The sequence below is a fragment of the Nicotiana attenuata genome, chromosome 1 (assembly GCF_001879085.1).
Source record: "Nicotiana attenuata strain UT chromosome 1, NIATTr2, whole genome shotgun sequence".
NCBI lineage: Eukaryota > Viridiplantae > Streptophyta > Magnoliopsida > Solanales > Solanaceae > Nicotiana > Nicotiana attenuata.
This window is the reverse complement of record NC_031989.1, coordinates 7,549,260-7,555,968: the sequence shown is the minus strand read 5'-3', so window position 1 is coordinate 7,555,968 and position 6,709 is coordinate 7,549,260.

Here is a 6,709-nt window from a genome sequence, read left to right as displayed (position 1 = left end):
GCCATGCACATGACATTCCTAAAAGCAAGCTAACCAATCTGTTTGAATTCAAATTCAAACCCTTCCCACGAAATGGGACTTGTCTTCAGCAGTAGAGTCAACTGCACATGTGCTATGCACATACCTTTAACTTCCAAAGCACATGCATAGCACACCTCTTTCAGCACATGCCTTGCACACTTGCCTTCCAGCTTTTGCCCACACTTAGTCTCCTGCCTTGCCTTGTTTTGGTCCATGCCTCGCCCATATGTTCATAGTCACGCCTTGCCACAAACTTAGTCGCCCCACTGATCCGCGTATGCCTTTGTCAAGTGACATGCCTTCGTTGCCATTGCCGATGCCCACGAACCAAGGCTGCCTTGCCAACACTCAAGGCACCTTGCCTAGCTGACTTGTCTAAGTCCATCACCAACTTAGACACACACCCAGCTTTGCACATTGCTTGTCAACACTTCCACAAACCCATGTCAAGGGGCAATGTACAAGCCCTTGACACGGATTCTGCCCGACCTTCGTCAAGTCTCATTGTTAGGGGCTAACAAACCACCCCCAACGGTTGAACTCGACGCCCTCGTCGAGGCTGATCTCAAGTAGTCCTCGATTTGATCTTCGAATTGCCATAATGAATTACCCTTCTCCCAAGTTGCATCTGCCTCGGGCTTGCCTTTCCATTGAATTAAAAATTCTGTCCGCCTATTCTTTTTGTGCATCCCAAGTACCCGGTGGTCCAGAATCTTTTCAATCTCGTCCTCAATCTGAGTGCGCACTTCAGGAGAAGCTTTCTTTATTTTATGCCTATCCAGATCTTCAGGATCTTCCACATAAGGCCGCAAATAACTCACATGGAAAGTTGGGTGTATTTTCATTCTTTCCGGCAGCTTCAAACGGTAAGCAACTTCACCCACCTTCTCATAACTTCGAATGGACCATCATATCTTGAAACCAATGCTCTATGCCTTACCCTGCTATCAATCTTTTTCCAGATTTGAGTAGTAAGCTTCAACAACACTTTGTCGCCCACTTTGAACTCTAACGGACGCCTGTTCCGATCAGCATATTTTTTCATGCGTTTCTGGGCCACTTTCAAACTATCTGCAGCTTCATCCATCAAAAGTTGTCTATCAAACCCATAACAATATGCCGCTGGACATTTCCCACCAGTCTTCTGTTGCACCATCTTCGTTGGTAGCCTTGGCTGCTTTCCCAAAGCAATCTCAAATGGACTTTTCTCTGTGGCTGAAGACTTGTGCAAATTGTAAGACATCTGTGCACAATCTAACAAATCAATCCAATTCCGTTGACTCGCAGTCACAAAATGTCTCAAATATTCTTCTAACAGGTGATTGATTCTTTCGGTTTGGCCATCAATTTGGGGATGGTTCGCCATTGAGAACTTCAAGTTTGTACCCAGCAAATTGAACAAGTAAGTCCAGAATCTGCCTGTGAACCGTGCATCCCGATCACTAATAACATCCTCTGGCATACCGAAATAATTCACCGCATTTTTGAAGAATAACTCCGCAGCAACTTTAGAGGGACATTCTGTTGGAGCAGCAATAAAATAGCATATTTTGAAAACCTGTCGACCACTACCATAATCGAAGACAACCCATTGACTTTCGGGAACCCACTGATAAAATCCATTGAAACGGATTGCCATGTTTCTTTAGGAATTGGCAAAGGTTGCAGCAAACCTGCTTCTTTCTTCTGTTCGGTTTTATCAAGCTGACACACAAGACAACTTTTCACATAAGCTTCCACATCTTGTTCCATCTTTGTCCAGAAATAATATCGCGACAACAGCGCCATCATCCTCTCAATGCCCGGATGACCAGCCCAAAGTGTATCATGCGTCTCCTTCAATAATTCACGACGCAGTCCTTCACCAAGTGGTACAACGATTCTCCCCCCTTTGAAATGGAGAAGATCGTCCTCGATCCAGTACCTTATTTCACATGATTCATTATTTTTATGTACAATGGATCATTCACAGCAGCTAACTTGATCTTATCAAGAAAATCTGACTCAAGTCGTGTAATGGAATAAACAGCAGCAAAGACTTCCTTCCGGCTCAATGCATCCGCGACCTGGTTGTGCTTTCCCGGCTTATGCTCCCACACAAAATCATATTCTGCTAAAAATTCCTGCCAACGTGCTTGCTTTGGACTCAACTTTTTCTGTGTCTTGAAGAAAGTATTTGCCACATTGTCCGTCCTCACGACGAATTTTGTTCCCAGCAAGTAAACATGCCAGATTTGTAAGCAATGAATAACAGCAACCATCTCCTTTTCATGAGCCGAATATCTCTGCTTCGCTTCATTCAACTTCCTTCTTTCAAAGGCCACAGGATGACCTTCTTGAACCAGCACGCCTCCAACAGCCTTGTCGGATGCATCGTTATGAACTTCAAAGGGCAACTCAAAATCAGCAAGCAGCAAGATAGGTTCCGAGGCAATGGCTTCTTTCAACACATCAAATGCAGCATTACATTTTTCTGACCAATCCCACCTAACGTTCTTCTTTAACAAATCCGTCAAAGGAGCAGCTTTCTTTGAGTAACCAGCAATGAATTTCCTGTAATAGTTAGCCAACCCGAGGAAAGATCTCAATTCTTTCACAGAACTAGGCGCCTGCTATTCCACAATAACCTGCACCTTGTTCGCATCCACCCGCACTCGATTCTAGCTCACCAAGTGCCCAAGAAATTTGATCTCCTGTTTAGCAAATTCACACTTTTCCATTTTCACATACACCTTGTACTCCCTCAAACGAGACAGCACTTTTATCAGGTGTGACATGTGTTCATCTAGGGTCCGACTATAGATAACAATGTCATCTAAGTATACAACGACAAAGTCATCTAAGTACTCATACAGCACATCATTCATCAGGTTGCAAAACGTAGCAGGGGCATTTGTCAACCCAAACGGCATAACAAGGAATTCATATGAGCCATACCTCGTAACACAAGTAGTTTTAGACTCATCACCTTCAGCTATCCGTACCTGCCAATAACCAGACCGTATATCAAGCTTCGTGAACCAACAAGCCTTGCTCAATCTATCCATCAAGTCCTGCACCAACGGAACCGGATATTTGTTCTTCACAGTCACCTTGTTCAATGCCCGATAATCACACACATCCGAAGCGTCCCATCCTGTTTCTTTTGAAATAAAACAGGTGCACCAAATGGAGCTTTTGATGGCTGAATCAATCCCGCATCAAGCAATTCGTTCAATTGTTTCCGCAACTCAGCCAACTCTTTTGGCGCCATCCGATAAGGAGGTTGAGCAGGAGGCATCGAACCTGGCATCAACTCTATCTTGTGATCAATAGCCCTCCGTGGTGGCAGATTTTTAGGCAACTCCGGTGGCATCACATCAGCAAAGTCACTCAAAATTTGAGCAATGCAGTCCGGCACTTCAACCTTTACATCAGGCTTCACTTCAATCATAGCAGCAAGGAAAGTCTCGTCTCCCCTTTTCAACCCTTTCTCGACCATCATGGCAGAAATTAGTGAAGTCTTCCGTTGAGTTTCTTCTTTCCCATAAGGATGAACAACCTTCACAAAACCAGGAGTTGTTTCATGCATTATGATCACTCCGTCCAAATGAGGCATTGGAACAAAGCGATGTTTCCGCATAAAATCGATTCCAAGGATCACCTCAAAGTCTTCAAATGGAATCACCATCAAATTAACTTTCCCTTTCCAGTTCCCAACAGACATAGGAACATCATAAGCCATACTCATAATGGCTTGTGCTTTGGCATTCACAGTCTTCATGTAGGAGGGACATTTACTCACACTCAATCCGTACTTATGCACCAAATTGGCTGAAACAAAGGTGTGAGTAGCGCCAGTATCTACCATAGCTATCACACTTTTGTCCCCAATTCTCATTTCAATATGCATCAGCAAGGAATGAGGGTTAGTCTCGTTGCTTGTGGCATTAACCAACGAGATAACATTCAGCAATTGCAAAGGATTCACCAAGGCAGCAGCAACTTCTTGACCTTCTCCATCCCGTTTATTTTCTGTAGCAAGCAAAGCATTAACCCGCTCCCGATTCGGACAATTCTTGGCAAGGTGAGGTCCTCCGCACGCCCAGCAACCATCGCTCTTTTTGTTTGCGATGCCTTTATTACTAGCATTTCCATCAGCAACAGCCTTGCCCTTTTCCACAACTTCTTTTCGAATTTCTTTCCTCCATTCCCCTTTCTTCTCCACCCTTTTCTTAGGTTTGAAGTAGAAGGAATTTCAGAAAGACTACGGGTACTACGATAATCCACCAAAGAATCCGCTGCAGCAATCGCACTCGGGAGATCTTTCACGTTCTGTCTCCTAAGTTCGTTCTGCGCCCATGCTTGCATTCCAGAAATAAAGTTATGCAATTTATCATCCTCCGACATGTTCTGAATATCCAGCATTAAGGAAGTGAATTCCTTAATATAATCACGAATAGATCCAGTTTGCCTTAGACGTTTCAAGCGATCCCTAGCAAGCCAAGATGCATTGCTAGGCAAGAATTAGTCCTTCATTTCCTTCCGAAGTTTTACCCACGTATCTATCTTGGGTCTGCCCGCACTTTCATCATCAGCCATGCGAGTTCTCCACCACAATTTAGCATCTCCCATTAGGTACATGCTTGTAATTGTGACTTTCTCTCCGCCCGGAACTTTGGTAGCAGCAAAGTACTACTCCATATCCCACAGAAAATTCTTTAATTCTTTAGCACTACGCGCTCCACCAAACGCCTTAGGATCAAGGATCTTCATTTTTGAACGTTCTTCACTGCCTTGGCTTGGAGCAGCCAATGCCCTTCGAAGAACAGTAATTTCAGTGTTCAAAGTTTCGATCTCTTTCTTCAGATCTTCAACTTGAACATCTGTAGCCTCACAGGTTTGTTGGATACCATCACGAAACTGATCCATGCCATCCTTTAGATGGTAAATCTCAGTAATTAGATCTGCCAGGTCAAAAGGATCATCAGTCACACCGATCAGCGCCTCCAACCGTTGCACACGATCACGTAAGCCTGAATTAGACCCACCAGCCATGGCCACAAATCACGACCAAGCTCTGATACCAGTTGTTACAGGGCCAATTTTCGCAATATTAACACTGCACGGCAGTAGCAAACACACCGCCACTCAGCCTCACTTTTTCGCACACACAGCCTGACACTTAGAATTATTCAGACTTAGCCAAACTTAGAAACACAGAGAATTACGGGTAAAATCACCCAACCTTTATTATTCTCACAGAATACAAAAGGACTCACGTTTGGAAAGGCTCACAAAATGCTACTTGCCAATTCCAAACAAAATACACATATAAAAAGGGGCCTGCCTATGGCAGTTTTACAAAGGGGCAGTTGGGGCAGTTAAGACAATGTGTCATGCACACGACATTCCTAAAAACAAGCTAACCAATCTGTTTGAATTCAAATTCAAACCCTTCCCACGAAATTGGACTTGTCTTCAGCATTAGAGTCAACTTAACATGTGCTATGCACATGCCTTTAACTTCCAAAGCACATGCATAGCACACCTCTTTCAGCACATGCCTTGCACACTTGCCTTCCAGCTTTTGCCCACACTTAGTCTCCTGCCTTGCCTTGTTTTGGACCATGCCTCGCCCATAAGTTCATAGCCACGCCTTGCCACAAACTTAGTCGTCCCACTGATCCGCACATGCCTTTGTCAAGTGCCATGCCTTCGTTGCCATCGCCGATGCCCACGAACCAAGGCTGCCTTGCCAACACTCAAGGCACCTTGCCTAGCTGACTTGTCTTAGTCCATCACCAACTTAGACACATACCCAGCTTTGCATATTGCTTGTCAACACTTCCACAAACCCATGTCAAAGGGCAATGTACAAGCCCTTGACACGGATTTTGCCCGACCTTCGTCACGTCTCATTGTTAGGGGCTAACAGTAGGTATCACGGGGGAGTTTTTGGTCAGTCCAAAGTCACACCCGCGCGGCAGTCAAGTCCCGCACTTGACTCGGCCTTCCTTAACACTTAGGCAAATTTCAGCAAGTTTGGCCTTGGCGAATTATTGGGCAGAATTAAGTAAGAACACAAAGCCAATACGGGAAAATTCCCAACCCTTCTATTAATTTTGAAAACATACAAAGGACCCTCACTTTGCTATGAACACAACCCGCTCACAACCCACTTTTGACAAAGAACACAAGTCGTGCTTGGCCAACACTAAGACCTGCCCAAACCTAGCCTTAGTCCCCTTTGAAACACTTTGAAACCCTCACGTTTCACTCTTGTTTCCCACTTATAATTTCACACGAAATTACCACCTAAACCTGACTAAGTCCAAAGGCCCTATTTATAGAACATAGGCAGCCCTTTAGAACTTGACAGCACAATGACACTTGTTGTCTACACCTTTTTCCACTTGTCAGGCTAAGACTAAATCTGATCCTAACACGTAGTTGACATCCCCAACTACTTAGGACATGATATACACGAAATGGATAATGGGTACAAGCATAATCAGTCATGGGACAAAGAGGTTATGACAAGGTAACCGCCAAAATTGCTTTTCATGTGCATTGCATGTGCCATCTTCACTTGGCCAGCTGAATCACGCCTAAGGCTTGCTTTGTGCCAAGTCTTAGCTCAATCTGACATTGCTCCGCGCCAATGTCTTGCCCGCAACCCGCTGCCATGATTTTGCCGCACACGCCC